Below are 18,595 nucleotides of genomic sequence, written 5' to 3'. Positions count from 1 at the left end.
GATGAGTCGGGCATAATTTCCCTATGTGCATATTGAATACACAGCCAGCGTAACTCCACATCACGCACAACTGCAGGAATACCAAGTTATACCCCATGTCAAAATACACTCTACTGTCATGTTTAGTTAAAAACAACAACAAAATCCTGCTGGCAGGACTGATCACATGAGGAGGTGGAAGGCAGGAGGCAGAGACCCGATGCAATAACCTAGAAGAGGAATGGGCACCTAAAGCAAGGAGAGGAAGCCGAGAGGAGCCAGGAGACGCTGCAAGGCTATCCTTAGTGTGAAAGGGCAGGGTGGGGTGGGGGCAGGTCTGCGTGAGCTGGCTGACAGTAACAGGGCAACTACTAGATCGGCTGCAGGCTGTACCATTAGCACCTAGCTTTGGAGAAGTTGTGTTACCACTTCTTAAGCTCACTGAGCTTTGGTGTTTTCATTTTACACGGAAAAATAAAAGTACCCATATCCTCAAGGTTGTGGTAAGGACTGAATGTGGTACACTTACTCCTCATGAATTACCAGTCAGTGCCCAGTGATGGCTACTGTAATTATTATTGTGGTCAACTATGCAGAGAAGATAGGCCTGGGCCAAAAAGCAATAAAGAACTTAAAGACCAATGAAACAGTGAGGATGGATGTCAGAGGGGAAAAAAAATAAGACATGCACAAGAAACGGTTCCCACTGATAGAATGGTCAAAAAAATTGACTATTTGCACCACTGAATAAAAATCATAAGCCCACAGTAAAACATGATAGAATTTAAATCCTCACTTATCATCAATGAAGGCAATTATTAGACTGAATCTAAACTTTAAAATTGGTTTAAAAATAAAAAGTAGCCGGTCTTCTTAGGAAGAACCCCAGGTGCTGAGAGAAAACCCCTTTACATCATATTCTACCCACGAAACAAAGCAGCAACGGCAAACCTAGAAAATCCCACTGCGACACACAGCAAGTCCCAGCAGGAACCACCAGTGGGAAACAGAGTTCCACCTGGTGCCAAGTGTCACCAACAGGCAAGGGGCACACATCCCTTCACAAGACAGACCACTTACTAAGCCATCAACCCAGAGCCAACCACTGGGACAAGCTGCCGCTGGGCCTGGCAGCGGGACCTCCAACAGCACAGCAGAGGCTGCTTCGCGTCGAATGGAGCAGCCCAAGTCTCACAAAGCCTTTAAAACCTCCCCAGTGGAGAAGAGTACAAGGGAGACGGAATAGGTTGCATCACTGCCGGGAAACAGTCCAATGAACCCAGAATGTGAGACTCTCAACAAGAAACTGGCCCCATCATCTCAAAAACTCAATAAGTACAATAAATAAAAGCAGGGACTGTTGAAGAAGAGGGTACAGATACCCGCCTGCTTTCAGTTAGTATCATCATCATCACCTCCACTGCAGGCTGGTAGTCTCAACACACCCACCCGCTGGGTCATTCCCCAAATGTGGTAGGAAGAATGGCAGCCACTCATTTCTATGGGCATACGGCTGAATACAGGCACAGCGGTGACGCATCACTATCCGTGATTCTTGGTAGGAGAACTTTACCAAGGGCAGACGTTTGCATGTACAAAGGGACAGTGAAGAGTTCAGCAGAAATTTGTTTCCAGGCCCCCGTTTGACTCACAAAGGAAGGTAGGGGCAGGCAAGTCACCTGTTTCTACCTTCCCAAAGACCCCTTAACAACCTCCCGACTCCAGCTTTCTATGATCACATGACAGAAGGTGTCACAGATGCAACTTGCCACTGTAGACATCAAAGGTTCACTCCTAACTGGGAGAGTACTGACATTTCCAAGCAGAGGCTGGAACATGGTAGAGTGCTCAGGACTGTATGGAAAACCTTTCCTTCATCAACACTGGGAAGCACTTTCTACGAGTCTGTACCCTGCTGCAGGCTAATCCCATAACGTGCACCAACAACTCACTTCGGTTCTCATCATCCTGTTACCATCCATTCACAGATGGCAAAGTGACAGATACCTTCTCCAGGTTGCAGAGTAAGCAACTGAGTGGCTCTGATTACTTTCTGATGAGATATGCTCTGGCTTTGAAAGGGCGCAATTAAGTCCACCTGGAAGAATCTGCCTTCACACCAAGTGCTGTCATGGAAACCCAGAGTCATGGCCCCAAACATCAATGTCAGGATTTGGAATTGGTGAGGGTACAGTACAGAACCCTGGCTGCCTCAGACCTTTACAGCCACAGATAAAATCACACACCGAATCAATCACAACCAGTCAGACTTCAGAGCTCAGCCTTAACTAGTCATGATCATACTGCCTCAATCACACATTTTTTCAAATAGTATTTTAACTCCTGAAAACTTCTCTTAAGTATCCAAATTATTTCCATCCCTCCTCCTCCTCCTCCATCCCAAATGGAGAATGATTTTCCTCCTTCACCAGTCAGCATTCAGGAACTCAGCTAAATTCCAGCGTGTGGTTTTGCAATCGGGACTAAATGCTTCTGATGATCAAATGGCATATTTTATTTCCATCTTAAAATTAAGATACTTATGGAATGAAACAAATTACTATGCTAAATGATGACAAGGAAAAATAAAACACTAAGTATCTGATCACAAGTTTTACTAAAATATAAACTTTTGCAGTTAAATGACAAAAGGTCACCAAACAACTTTTTCTGTAATGCAACATAAAATGTATATGACACGACTCTAAGTGTCTTCAACTAGACCTCCACCAGAATGAAGACAGAAATCTCACGCTATCCAAAACCCAGTTAGGTCCCCCGTGCTGAGCAGAGACACTCAAGGAGTATCTGCTGGTTAGTGAAGGAATGAGCTGCGATGCTGTGGAGCGTCATTGTAAAGATTCAATAAGCTAGTACTGAATAAAGGCTGAAATTATCACTATATACACCTGCGCTGCCTTTTTACTAACAATATTCCTCTTACCCATTGAACAGGTTGAATGCCTTTTTTCCCTTTTTATTTATGAGAAAACAGACTGCAGTGTTAAATGACTGACCTGAAGTCACCCAGCTAACACCCTTATTTAGTGGCAGTGTGAACTGGCTTCTTCTGTCCCCAGCCCCAGTCCTATTCCCTTTCTCTGCCTTCTGTTTTGTCCTGAGCACTTAATGCCATCACACGGCCTCATTTCCTTATGGTCTACACGTGAGTTTCAGAAGAGTTCATCAGTTTTGTTTCCTGCCGACTCCCTTGAACTTCTAAGTATTCAGCACATGATGACAGGTGCCAAACAAACAGGAATTATCTAACATGCTCCAACTGGGTAAGGGTTTTTCACCCCCTTGGCTGGACTAATTTTATAATTTGGAAAAATTTTCTATTAAAAATATATTATGGGGCTGGGGTTGTGGCTCAGGGGTAGAGCACCTGCCTGGTACATGTGAGGCACTGTACTCAGCACCACATTAAAACAAACAAAAAGAATGAATAAAGGGATAAAAATATAATTATATATAAATATCCTTTGAACAGTGAAGTTTACATACAAAAGCAATGAAGAAAAAAAGAACATTTATTTAAATACCCAAATTAAGTAACCAAATTAATTAGTAACATTCCACACTGAATACTTAAGATTGTTAAGAATCTTTTAAAGAACATTCTATGTAAATATCATGCTGCTCAGTATTGATCGTTGTGTCTGTAGCTTCCTGTTTATAATTCTGCTAACCTCAGAAAGCAATTGCATTTGGCAGATAATCACTAATGTATGCTTCCATAAAGACTTGTTTTGCCAAAAGTCACTATTATCTGTTTTGTAACTGGTTTCTCTCTCTCCACATTTTAAAGGCTTCAATTTCATTATGAAGCCCCCATGTCTGTGAAAGTGTCTTACCAATTTATAAATCATGCCTTTGGTAACTTAATGGAGAGATCAAGCATTAAGGCAAAAGAGTTTCATCTAGCTGTCCCAAAATAATCAGACATAATTAAAACTAAATTTGATCAATTAAAAAATGACATTAGCTCTATGGAGTTGATGACGATCATTCTATTACTGTACTGTCTTTATTTTGCTATTACCCAAAGGAAATGTCAAATATTATGAACGAGTTGACAAGATAAGCTTCAATTATCCTATACACACAGTGTTTTCCAGCCCTTGCTGGTGTCACCATCAAGGCCAAACTGGCCCCCGGTGCCCCACCCAGCCTCACAGGAGTCACACCACCACTCTGTCTTTGAGGAAAAGACCCTGAACACTCAGCATGTCCTAACCCCCACACAAGCCATCAGGCAGCAGAAATATCCACACCACTAAAATTACCCAGTTTCCAGGAAGAACTACTCTCCTCAAGATGTTTGCCCCTGCACTGACTTGGACTTTCAGGCCAGGTGCCCACGACTCAGTGCAGATCCTGCCCTGAACACTCCTTGCTGACACTGAACAAGAAGTTGCGCACGACTGCTATGGTCTTGGTCCTTCATGCACAAGTCACACAGAGAACACTCTGAACTCTGAGACAGGAAGCACAGTAACTGGCTCTAGGTACCAGCACCTGTTTTCAAATTGACTATTTGGCAGAGGATATCACAAGCTATTTTTTTTTAAAGTCTTCCAGGGAAGGAAAAAAAATGTCATAGAAAAAAAATTAAATCACCAAAGAATCAATTTGCCATATTTGGGGCCTTACCTTAAGCTTGTTCATTTGATGATGTGACAGACGGTGTCAGACGCTGAGCTTGGGACCGAATACACAGACACCCACCTCAAAGACAACAACAACAAAACCCCTGCCTCACGAGGCTCACAAATTTCTGGAAAAGGCCTACCTGGTTTCATAGAATAAGAGGTAACGATGGTTAAATTTTTATCAAATGTCAATATTTATAAGCAAAAGCATTAAGAAAAAGAAGTTCCCAGTTTCGCCTCTGGTCATTAGATTTCTACCAGGTCTTCACTAAGTGCAGGGCATGTCCCACTGGCATGAACCCACAGAAAAGCTTCAGCAGGTCTTTCTGGAACCAACTTTGTGGCAATCAACACATAAAATCAACCGCAGGACTCCAGCTGAGAGCCTGGGGAGCGGGAGGCTTCCCACATCTTTCAGCTTTCATTGGTTGAGCTCTATTCTGGCTGGACAGAGATGCAGTTACTACTTCATTTTAAAATACAGCAGAAGCTGTTAACGTTTAACAGGTGTTCCTCTGCTCTAAAACATAATTTTTAAAGTCTAAAATTAAAAATCACCACACTGGCTGATCCTGGAGAAAACGGAAACTTCGGCCGCAGAACTTGAGATAAACAATGAGCTCAATGAAGTGGCTACATCAATTCCACTTCAATTCACTCAACTTTCAGCTCATGACAAACACAACAATGGGAAGATCATACCTTGGATTTTATATGGATAAATATCACTCAACAGTCACCATGAGGTTTGTGTGTCAGGTGAAGAATTCAGCAATGATCTAACTAACCTAGACCCTGCAAGATGCCCAGTTTAGAGACAAAGGGAATTTTAAAAAGTGATAAATGTAATTCCAACAGGGAGATGTGTGATAACAGCCCTTAGTTGATGGGGAAATTCCACTTAACAGGGCACTGGGGACACACAGCAGTTGGGATCAGCCGGGGTACTGGAGGGATGTGATAGTAATGACAGACAGGACCCCAATTTCCCATGTGCCAGCATTTCCTCAAGACTTACTGAACCCCAAATCTCTGGGACAGGAACCAGAAATTTGCAGCAAGCCTCACATAAAGGTAATGTTGGTGGCATACCACAACTGGAGGACCACAGGTGACATTTATGGGGAGCTCGTTCTGGGTTTGAAGTACAGAGAGCCAGTATCAGGTTTTCACAGCCCACACAACAGGACTGTACAAAGGTGGCATGGGGGATAAGAACAGGGAGAGCAACCACTGGAGGCACTAGGTGGTTACTTTGCCAACTAAATTGAGACAACGAAAGAGAAAACTACCCAAACTACAGCAAAGCTCAATTTTACGGATTTAAACAGGATAACCATATGTCCTGGCTTATGGAGAACAGTCTTGTCTGACACCTGCTGTCTCAACATCCTAAGTAGTTTGGCCTTTGCATTTTTCCATTTTTAATTGTATATTATGATTCACCACAGCATTAAAATATGCCAGTTTGAGTTTAGCAGGCCTCCACTTTGTGTATCTTGCTTCTGCCACAATCTCCTCTGGTGGTATGCAAGACGTGCACCCAGTCTCTTTACTTCACCATGTTATTAAAGTCAACCAGAAACAAGCCACCTGTTTTCTGGACCTTTTCCAGCTCCACAATAACCAGCAGTTCCTTAGGCACACAGGGTACACTCGCTGACGAAATGTGCTAGCCTCAGCAGATTCCTGGGCATGAATGCATGGGAATCAACCCAAGACCAGTCTCACAAGTCTGCTATTTACTAAAAGGTATAATCCACACTTTGATTGGTTTGTCTGTCTTTTTGATTACTATTATTTTGCAATAAGTCACTCAGTGGCATTGAACTAAAAAATTAAAACGTGGGCTTAATAAGTATGGAAATTGTTTAAGTAAGTTAATGAACTGTAATTTCCACATTCTGTTCACATTTGCCATGGGGGCCATTATCAGTGGACCCAGGAAGGCCAGAAGAACTCTGAACCAGTGTCAATATGCACTTTAATAGTTGGGGTTTTTTTTTAAATAAAATTTTTTTAGTTGTTGATAGACCTTTATTTTTTATTTACTTATATGCGGTGATGAGAATCGAACCCGGTGCCTCACACACACCAGGCAAGTGCACTATCGCTGAGCCTCAGCCCTAGCCCCAGCCCTAATAGTTGTTTTTAAAAGAAGGCAGTAACCAAACTAATTATCAAGTGCAGAAATAGAATTGGCATTTACACAACTGCAACATTTACATTTACTTCTGAAATATGGCTTTTCATTTAGATCAAACAGCTGTTTTAATTAATTGTACCCAGTTTCTCCTCTAAATGTTCCCCTGTACATATAAAAGTAACACAAGAGATTGGATGGTTCCAGTTTTCAAGCAGAAAGTAATCTATTTTTTTCAATACAACTCATAGGATCAGGGTCTGCAAACTATGTCCTGCAGGTAAAATCCACCTGCAACCTGTTCTGGCATGGCTTACCAGGTAAGAATGATGTACACAGTTTTCAGTGGTAGGAAAAAGAATGGAAGAGAAATAACCACTTGTAATACATTTCAGTGCCCATAAATGAAGTTTTACTGGTACTCAGTCTTCATTCATTTGCATATCATCCACAGCTACTTTCAGTCTGGCCCACAAAGCACAAAATAGACCATTAATGCCCTGGCCCTTCACAGGAACACTTCACTGACTCTGACACCTCGGAAGGTTAAAATCCAGTATCACTGTAAATAATGCTGCAAAAAGTTCAATATAGAACATGACTTGTTTTTATGATTTCAACACAAGTGCAGATTTTCATACATACATAGTAACAAGGAACAAATTAAACCAAAGTTAAAAATAACTCCAGCATAATCGAAGTGTAGATTCTTTTTGCTGTTCACCTTCAGGAGAGTACTTTGAAAACCAATCCAAGTATCACAAAATGATCTGGACTCTAAGATATTTAAATCTGAGCTTTATTTTGTTCAAAATCAGATCAAAATTTTCAACAATTTTTTTGGGGGGGTCAATTTTTAAGCCCTTAGTAAAGTACAATTATTAGTTAAAACTTAGAAGAAAACATGATAAAGTTAATCCTCATAAATCAAGAAGCTAACTTAAAAAACAGGTTTAAAATGTAGAATAATTTTGAAATTCACTGTATGTTTTAGAGTATTTCAATTTGTGGAAATTATTTGATAGAGCTCCTATTTTTACTTGAATAAAAACATCAAATTTTACAACATCTAAATTTAGCCAAATAGTCAAAAGAATGAAAGAAGCAATTTACTTGACAGTGTTTTGTCTGGTAAGATTATTTGTTGAACAAAGGCATTCTGAATGGAAGTTAAAAAAATAAAAGACAGTTCTTGTGAAAATATTTAAGCAGCAATACTTCATATTTCAATTTAACAAAACAACAACTAAAACTATTTTCCCTTCAGAAGTTATTTTGAACTTACTAATAAGCTCCCTTAGCACCAAGAGAATAATTTTTTCAATAGAAAAATATGATGGTGTACAGAGAAGAATAAACTAAAAATGTCAACTATCTCAAGCATATTAACTTGAAAACATTTTTAAAGAGGTGTGCAGGCAATTCTAAGAATTTCACAAATAAACCCACAATTGAGAAAGAAACATTCTTCAGAATGACATTAATAACATCATGTTGCAACAGAAATGATAAAACTACAAAAAATGCAGCAGGAATGATTATTAATTTCTGCAATGTTCCAATGACCATAGAAGTTCACTTTAGATTACTTGTGAATGCAATAAAGCAAACACATTGGTCAAAATATTTCAAAAATCATAAAACAATCTGTAAGCCCCTTTTGCTCTTCACATGTCTCCATTTGAATGTTGTAACTTTTTTAACTTGGGATTTTTCCGCTACAAGATGGTTTTATTGGGGTTAAATACATTTTGACTTAGATTTTCAATTTACATTGGGTTTGTCAAGATGTAAGCCTGATGTAAGCCTGTTGTAAGCCAAGGAGGAGTATCTGCATATGGTCACTCTAAGATGGTCCTTGACTTAGAAGAGGATCAAGTCATGATAGGTCTGTTTTAAGTTTAAACTACTGTTAAGCTGAGGATGCATTTAATACACATAACCTACGGAGCATCGCAGCTCGGCCCTGCCTACTTTAAATGTGCTCAGAACACGTACTATAGCCTAGAATTGGGCAACAATCATCTAACAAAAAACCCTGTAGGGTTGTGAGGGGAATGGGAAAATAAACAAGGAGAGAAATGAATTACAGTAGATGGGGTAGAGAGAGAAGATGTGAGGGAAGGGGAGGGGGGATAGTAGGGGATAGGAAAGGTAGCAAATTACAACAATTACTAATAGGGCATTATGTAAAATTGTGGATGTGTAACTGACATGATCCTGCAATCTGCATTTGGGGTAAAATTGGGAGTTCATAACCCACTTCAATCTATGATATGTCAAGAGGTTTATATGTTATAAACAACCAATAAAAAAAATTTAAAAAAAAAAATCCTGTAGGGCTGAGGATGTGGCTTAGTGGTAAAGCACCCCCCTTGAGTTCAATCCCTAATACCAAAAGAAAAAAAGAAAAAGAAGTATTTTATGGTAAAATGTTGACTATCTCATGTGATTTACTGAGCACAGTACATTGCAGAGTACCGTATCGGCTCTTTCCTCTGGTGACAGTGCAACTGCATATCGCTAGACTGGGAAGAGAGGGAAATTAGAAATTCCAAGTACAATGTCTACTGAATGTGTATTGTCTTTGTACCATCATAAGGTTGAAAATTATTAAGCTGAACTGTCTGTCATAAATTGGGGACCATCTGTAGGTAAAACATTAGGTGAGGAGTGTATGCTGAGTCAAATCAATGAACTCAAACCAATGGCCATTAGTATCACTGAACTCGGGATGCCTACCCCTGGGGCCCAGGCCTCCAAGAACGGCTGCTCTAGCTTATCTGGACCCTCATTCATTTAGCACAGGAGTGACTATTATGTGCAAGGCATCGCGTAAGACACTGGAGACATGGAACACTGCTCCTGCCTTACTTTGAGGAAGTGAAATCACAGGCAGACGTGGGAGTGAACTCCCCCTCTCTCCCCCTCTCTCCCCCTCCCCCTCCCCCTCTCCCTCTCCCTCTCTCTTCCATCCCAGGGAGCCATTCCAGATGAACCCCATTTTTGTTCCATCCACTTCCTTATCTCCCAATTCTCAATACACCCAGAACAAGAACAGGCCCAACCCTAGCAAGGTGCAGAGGCAAACAGGGACCTGCCCACTGCCGTTTTCCACCTATTCCTCATATACAGTGCTGGCATTTTGGCTTCCCTCCGCCACACTAAAGCCCAGCACACCGAGAGTCAAGCTAGCCCCCCAATTTCACCAAGCTGCTTCATTCCTCCGTGTAACATTTACGTGCAAATTACTTTTTAACCTGTTGTGTAGTGATATGCATTAAAAAGTATTTAGGATCCTCATTTTGCCCTAATTAAAAATATTTTAGGGGCAGCAGGTATGGCTCTGTGGTAAAGCACTTGCAGAGCATGCATGAGGCCCTGGGTTTGATCCTCAACACTGCAGAAAAAAGAAAAAGAAAAATTTAATGAGTAGTGTCTTAAAAGATTTTAGCAGGACAAAGTACTTACTACAGAAACAGAAGAGGAGGAAGGGCAGCAAGAGCCCCTGCTCCACAGTGGACAGAGACAAGTGGTATCTCTGGAAAAAAGAGTAGAAGGTCCAAATTCCCAGGTCCCTGGAGGAAGAAAATAAAAACTGGAGGAAGGAAGGAAAGAAAGAAGGAGGTGGGGGATAAAGAGAATTCACCACACTAAGTTAAAATTCCAGCTCCTCTAGAGTGTTAGAATTCTGAAAGCACGTATATAAAATAAATAAATAAACCCACTCTGGGTTCTGGAGAACCTGTTTCTACGTACACAGTCATGGATGGCATTTGCGGCTGACAAAGAAACCTAAGCCTTGTGAATAACAGATTTAAAAGTTCCCAGATCAAAAAGCACCAATTAGGACTGGATGCAGGGGTGCATGCCTATAATCTCAGGTACTTGGCTCCCGAGGCCAAGTACCTGAGATTATTTGCAGAAGGACCGAAAATTCAAGGCCAGCCTCAGCAACAGCGAGGCACTAGCAACTCAGTGAGACCCCATCTCTAAATGAAATACAAAATAGGACTGAGGATGTGGCTCAGAGGTCAAGTGTCCCTAAATTCAATCCTGGTACCAAAAAAAAAGAAAAGAAAGAAGAAACAAACAAACAAACAAAAAAATACCAATGGGGGGGGGGTTCAGATCACAAACCATGAGTTGTGGTGTGCCTGCAAGTCAATGAGGCTGTTATGACATATTAAACACAGCATCCTGAACTGGAATAGAGTGGGGGCTGCTGAAGCAAATTGCCAATGCTATCCAAGGTCTGTCTATGATAGGGGATTAGGCATGATGCTTTCCTCCAGGGGTACCCAAGATGACTGCCTGGGTGGCACAGAATGAATGTTTGAATTTATGAACACTGTATTTACTTTATGCACATTAGCACCTGTGGGGAGCCATTTGTGAACTGTGTGTGAACTAAAAGCGATGTTGAAGCCATGACATCAGGAACTAGTAGTAACCTCACTGGTTTGAGAATGCCTGGTTCACGTGGCGTCCTGCCTTGCTCCATCTCAAGTTTAGCACAGCACTGGAGATGAGGGTCAACTGCTAAGAGCCATACAGGCTGCTTACTCCCTCATCCTGCTGCCCTGAAGAAGCAAGACTTCCTGAAGGAGACAAGACTCCTCCCACACTGAAGCTTTAGACCTACTGTATGGAGCTTCTGCCATAGACATGCTGGGACTCATGTTGCTAGCCATAAGGAACAGCAGCCATTGAACTGCTTAGTCATGTCTGCTTGCAACTGATAAAGAGCTGTAGGCAGCACTAGCCATAGGCACGCTTAGCAACGACTGGTTACAACTGACAGGGAGCACAGCTCCACGGACATGTGCAAAGAACATGCCCAGTTGCAATTCATCACCTCACTGGACATAACCAATGGACACTGACTGTCACTGGGTGTAACCAATCACCAAATGACACCACCAACTTGAAACTGTGCTTAAATTGCTTGTCCTGCCACACTGAAGAGTTTTGCTCCAATGACATCTGTGAGACCGCCTGCCTTGCTGTAGGTCCCTGGACCGGCTCCACCATTCCCTCATGTCCAGACAAGGACAACTCTGCTCTTTGGCTAAGAGAAGTCTCATGACCTGAGAGGTATTTGGGGGCCTGTGGTTGCCCTAAGATTGTGTGATTTGCTTATAGTGTTTAATTAGTGTGCACCGAATGGTAGTTGGGGTGTTCCAGCACACCCAACACTTTGCATTGTTCATATTTGACAACTGGAGTGGTCTAATATACACTTGCATTTAAAGACAATCCACCTTCAAATAATTATTAATAGCACTGATTTCGACACCTACCCATCCCCTTTGATCTGTACCGCTATAAATAAAGCAAGCACGGGCTCCATCTTTGTTAGATGCCTTATCCCTCTGGTCAGCGAGAAGTACCGCTTATCTAGCGTCAGCTGTTTACAGGGATGATGGCTTTCCTTATGCAGACCCTGAGCTGTGGGGACCATCCTTCTACACACTAGAACATTTAAAATCTCTACTGACCTTTGACCACTCAGAAGCACAGACAGGGTCAGAAACTGAGGGGCAGGATACTCCGACTTCCTACTCCCAACAGAAACATCAAAAACAGCATCGACTGTTAGAATGAATTTTGTCAGAACTCTGGACAAAGGTTTACAACCAACAAGTGACCTCAAATCACACATGCAACAAGGCAGCTTTAAAACAGTAAAAAAGCTTTGTGGTTATTTTTACCTTTCTTTTGCCCCACCCTCTTCCCCAGCCGGCAGCCTGCATTCCCAATTGGGGTCCCTGGCTCACTACTCAAAGGAAGCAGAGCAGATTTTATTTACAAATTGTTTAGATATGTTCTAACCTGACTGGGAGCCACCCCTTCAGGACAGTTACACGATCCCTTAGGCAAGAAAAGTGAGGGCACATTAAAAAACACCCACAGACAGTGAGAGAAAAGACCACACAACTGAGGCATACAATGCACTTCAAAGGACATTGGAACAGAAAAGCTGGGCAAGAGCCTTTGGGAAACCAGGATATTTAAAAGCATTCAGGAGTAAAGGGGCTGACAGAAAGCTATGCACATGCCCAGGACCCTCAGCTTTCAGCCAGGCTCAGTGCAAGCCTGGCTAATTGTGGGAGGAATGCCCTATCATGGGTCAGCATTCGAGGACCAAGTGAGGTACTGTTTTATTTAGCTCTGTGCATACAAAGGAAATTTCTGTCAAAGCACTAGTGAAACACAGGCTAAGGATCAGAGACTTCAGTGACAACACACAACAAGGAATATGGTCTTTGTAAAAAAAAAAAAAATTAAAATTAAAAAATCCTGCAAAACTTGAGGAAGGGGGACTCTGATGTCCAGAGTTCCTATATTGTAATAATCAAATTTCAGTTTCCAATATCACAAGGCTCATAAAATGAGAAAGTATGATATATTCAGAAGAACAAAAACTGACAGAAACCAGCTACAAGGAAGCCCAGACATCAAACTTAACTTGAGAAAAGAATAGACCCTCTTAATATATTCAAAAAGTTAATAGAAATAAAGAACTTAAGAAAACCAGGAAAATTATTTAGAAGCAAAACCAATAAATAGAAATTACATAAAGGAACCGAAGAAACATTCTGAAAAATTTAATAACTGAAATTAAAGGGGTTCAACAACAGATTTGAGCGATAAAAAATGCCAATCACTTAAAAACAGGACAATTTAAAGAATAAGAATAATTAAACAAGCCCCAAAGGACTAACGGGATACCATGAAGTACAACAACCAATGAATTAAGAGAGATCTACGATGAGAAGAGAGGCAGAGGGGCTATTTTTTTTTTAAATGATGGCTAAAAATCCCAAATTTGAGGAAAGACATGATTTTACAAATCCAAGAAAATCAATGATCTCCAAGCCATTTAAAATTAAAGAACACCACAAAAGCATACTACAATTAACTGGCGGAAACTATCCACACAAGGAGGATCCCAAAAACAGGAAGAAAGGTGACTCAACACATGTGAGGAAACTTAATAAGATTAACAGCATTATTTCTCAGGAGAAACCACAGGGGCTGGAGAGGAATGGGATGACATTTAAAGTACTGAAGTGGGTGGGTGGGGAATGGAACACAGAGAGAGAGAGAGAGAGAGAGAGAGAGAGAGAGAGAGAGAGAGAGAGAGAGAGAGAGCGCGAGCGCCAATCAGCCTATATCCCACAAACTGATCTTCAAAAATGAGGGATGAAGAAAAACATTTATAGGGCTGGGGCTCACTGGTAGAGCACTCAGTTCGATCCTCAACACCACATAAAGATAAGCAAAGGTATTATGTCCATCTACAACTAAAAAATATTTAAAAAGAAAAACATTCACAGATAAACAAAGCTGCGAGAGCCCACCACCACTTCACCTGTCCTCCAAGGAATGCCACAGGTGAAGTCCTCAAGTGGGAGCAAGCCGGACAGTAACTCAAAGCCTAAAACAAAGCAGGAAGAAAGACCGGTGGTAGTGTGAAGACACAAGCACTATTGTATTTTGGGACTGTAAGCCCATTTTTAATTCCATTTGTGATTTTAAGGTGAATGCATGAAAAATAATCACAAGTCCAAGACACTGGGCACACAGAAAGGGGGCGGATGCAGAGAGAGACATCTGTATGCTACTATGGTTAAGCTGGTACCATTCAAACTAGTACACTGTTATAAATTTACATTGTTACATGTGATCTTAATGATAGCCACAAAGGAAATACCTAGAGGAAGAAAAATAAGAAGGGAACCAGGCGCACACTCCCAGGGGCTCAGGAGGCTGAGACAGGAGGATCATGAGTTCAAAGCCAAGCTCAGCAATGGTGAGCAACTCAGTGAGACCCTGACTCTAAATAAAATACAAAATAGGGCTGGGGATATGGCTCAGTGGTTGAGTGCCCCTGCGTTCAATCCCTGGTGAAAAAAAGGAAGAAAATGAGAAGGGAATTAAAACTATCCACTATCAAAAATGAAAGAAATCCAATAACATAAGGCTGCAGTTGAGGAAATAATGGACAAAAGAAGTAAAAATCTAGGTAACGGCAAAATGGAAGAAAAGCTTCCTTATTAGTAATTACTTTAAATGCAAGATAAACTTTTCTGACAAAAGGGAGCAACTGGCAAAATGGATACAAAAACCTGACCAAACAATAATGAAAACAGACCTGGAGTAGGTACATTAGTATCAGGCAAAATAGACTTTAAGAAAAAAACTATTGGTTGGGGATGTGGCTCAAGCGGTAGCACGCTCGTCTGGCATTGGTAAGGCCTGGGTTCGATCCTCAGCACCACATACAAATAAAGATGCTGTGTCCGCCAAAAACTAAAAAATAAATATTAAAAAGAAAGAAAGAAAGAAAAAACTATTACAGGGAGGCTGGGGTTGTCTCAGGGTTAGAGGGCTTGCCTAGCATGTGTGAGAAACTGGGCTTGATCCTAAGCACCATATAAAATAACTGAATAAAAAGACAAACAAAGTTTAAAAACCTATTATGGGAGACAAAGGGCACTGATTCAAAGGTCAATCCATCCCTCAATCAAAAGACATAACATGGAAAAAATTGAGTTCTATATATGTAATAAGAATTGTGATGCATTCAGCTGTTACATATAAATAAAATAAATATTTTTTTTTAAAAAAGACATAACATGGGGCTGTAGCTCAGTGGCAGAGCACTTGCCATGTGTGAGGCACAGGGTTCGATCCTCAGCACCAAATTAAAAAATAAATAAAATAAAGGCATGCTGTCCATCTACAACTATAAAAAATGAATATTAAAAAAGATATAACATTACAAACATTTATGTGCTCTAAACTATGTGAAGCAAAGACTGACAAAACCGAAAAGAGAAAGGCGGTTTTACTATGATAGTTGCAGACTTCAATACACCTCTTTCAATAAAGGACAGAACACCAGACATAAGATAGTAAGGAAAAAGAGACTTGACTGAAACCATGAACCATGACACTAACAGAAATACGTACAACATTCCACCACACAGCAAAATCACCTTCCTCAAGCACACATGAATCATTTTCCAGAACAGACAAAATATTAGACCTCAATAAAGTTTCAGGGCTGGGGATATAGCTCAATTGGTAGAGTGCTTGCTTTGCAATGCACAAGGCTCTGGGTTCAATCCCCAGCACCATTAAAAAAAAAAAAAAAAAAAAGTTTCAAATTTTAAATGACTGAATCAAAGACACTTTAGTATCTGCTGGAATTTAAAGAAACCACCAAGGAATAAAGAAGATAATGAGACAAATGAAAACAAAATCACAACATATATGAAATATGAAATGCAGTGGAGACAGTGCTCAGAGGTTGATTTATAGCTATAAATCCTACCGAAAAAAGAAATCTTGAATCAATCGCCTAACTATAGATCTCAAGAAACTTTTTTTTGAAAAAAAGTCAAATATGAGCCCAAACTAGCTGAAGGATAGAAATTTAAAAAGATAGAGATTATATTTAAAAAACAGACAAATCAATGAAACCAAGAGTTGGTTCTTTCAGCTGGGCGCAGTGGTGCAACGCCTGTAATCCCAGCAGCTAGGGAGGCTGAGACAGGAGAATCATGAGTTCAAAGCCAGCCTCAGCGAAGAGCAAGGTGTTAAACAACTCCATGAGACTCTGTCTCTAAATAAAATACAAAAGAGGGCTGGTGGTGTGGTTCAGTGGTTAACTGCCCGAGTTCAATCTCTGGTACCCTCCCCTACCAAAAAAATAAATAAATAAGTTGGTTCTTTTAAAAGCTCTACAGGAATCTACAAATCTTTACAAAGGAAAAAAAAAAAAGATTAAAGATACAAATAACTAAACTCAGAAATGAAAAACAACAAAAACCTCCCAACAAAGTAAAGACCACATGTTATCACTGAATTCTACCAAACATTTAAAGCAAAGTTAGCACCAAGCTTCCTGAACTCCTCCAAAAAATAAAAGAATATTTCCTAATTCATTCTCATACCTATATTATCCTGACTAAGATATCACTAGAAAAGAAAACATTTTTATTAAATTAACAAATTAAATTGGAAAACATTTAAACCAAAATCCCTTATCAATATATATGCAACTATTCCTCAACAAAATAGAGTGAATTGTTATATTAGTAGCAGTTTTATTTTATGAAGATACTAAGAAAACTGAATTAGTAAATGATAAACCACTGCTGTCACACCAAATACACACGCTCACTTGCTCACACTCATTCACTCATCACACAGACTATAATCTTAAAATCCTACAATAAACTGATCCTGATAGATTCTGTTTTACAAAAGAAGAAAAACAAAACAAAACCGGAAGTGTTAGTGACTTGCCTGAGTCATCCTTCAGACAGGTACCAGAGTTGGGATGCAAACCCCATAAACTGGCCCAGGGCACTATACTTCCATCCGCTGACCTCTCTGTGAAAAGCTGAACAAGCAGTGTGTTGACATGGTCAACCTCAAACAAGAAGGTGCATATCAGGTGACTCAAATTTTCTTGCTTCTTTAGGCATGTCCACAGATGACATGAAAGTCCTGCAGTATTCATTTGGAGGTTAGTCACTACATAAATTTGCAAATGTGGAATACATGAATATTGAGGACTGACTATACTAATACACTGAATCCCCCAGGATATTAACAGGATTATGAAACATGAACAAATGGAATTTATCCCAGGAATGCAAAGTTGGTTCAATCAACATCACAAAGAATCCATACATGAATAGAAGGAAAAGGGGGCTGGGGCTGGGGCTCAGTGGTAGAGTGTTTGCCTATCATGTGTGAGCCCCTGGGTTCAATCCTCAGCATACATACATACATACATACATACACACATACATACATACATACATACATACATACATAAACAAACAAACAAAAAAACAAAGTAAGGGTATTGAGTCCATCTACAACAACAGCAAAAAAAATTTTTTTAAACAGAAGAAAACTACATCACCTCAATCAATTCAATCAGTGTAGAAGAGGTACTGACAAAAATCCAACATCCTTCCATAGCAAAAACTGAGAATAAAAGGGAATTTCCTCAACATGATAAAGAGTATTTATTAAAAATCCATAGCTGGGCTGGGGATATAGCTCAGCTGGTAGAGTGTTTGCCTTACATACACAAGGTCCTGGGTTCAATCCCCAGCACCGCCAAAAAAAAAAAAAAAAAAAAAAATCCATAGCTAACAACTTAACAAATGATGAGAGATTGGCACTTTCAGGACAAGGCAAGGATGCCTGTTTTCACCAGTTCTGTACTGAGAGGTGTAGTCAAAGCAATTACACAAGGAGGCAGGGGGAAGACACCCAGATAGCAAAGGATGTCAAACTATATTTACTCACATACAACAGAAAGGACTGTATAGAGACAATTCCAAAGAATCTATAGGAAAGCCATTACAGTTAATAAATTCAGTAAAGTTGTAGGATACAAGATTCACACACAAGGGCTGGGGATGTGGCTCAGGCGGTAGCGCGCTCGCCTGGCATGCGTGCGGCCCGGGTTCGATCCTCAGCACCACATACCAAAGATGTTGTGTCTGCCGAGAACTAAAAAAAATAAAAATAAAATATTAAAAAAAAAAAGATTCACACACAAATCAATACACTTCTCTTTACCAGTATAAACCAAAATGATACACAAATTCAATGCAACCCCTGTTAAAATTTAAATAGGCTTTTTGGCAAAAATAAAATGCTTCTCCTTGAATGCAAATCAAACCACAATGAGATACCCCTTTACAAATATTAGGCTGACTACAAAAAAATAAATAAATAAAAAAATTTTTAAAAACCCTAAAAATAATTGCTAAGGGGT

At 40.3% G+C, this 18,595-nt stretch overlaps 1 protein-coding gene and 1 non-coding gene across 3 annotated transcripts in view; one reads left to right on the top strand and one right to left on the bottom strand.

Annotated features, from left to right (window-relative positions):
* The window catches only part of Cdyl (chromodomain Y like), a 177,665-nt gene that overhangs the window by 105,456 nt on the left and 53,614 nt on the right, over positions 1–18,595 (bottom strand). The gene's annotated exons all lie outside the window — the stretch shown is intronic.
* On the top strand, positions 17,859–17,931 carry Trnav-uac (transfer RNA valine (anticodon UAC)). Its single transcript has one exon. It is a non-coding gene; the product is annotated as a tRNA-Val (tRNA).

This window comes from Ictidomys tridecemlineatus, chromosome 8, assembly GCF_052094955.1.
Source record: "Ictidomys tridecemlineatus isolate mIctTri1 chromosome 8, mIctTri1.hap1, whole genome shotgun sequence".
Taxonomy (NCBI): Eukaryota; Metazoa; Chordata; class Mammalia; order Rodentia; family Sciuridae; genus Ictidomys; species Ictidomys tridecemlineatus.
Note: the sequence above shows the minus strand (reverse complement) of the source record. Positions and strands in the feature narration are given on the sequence as shown.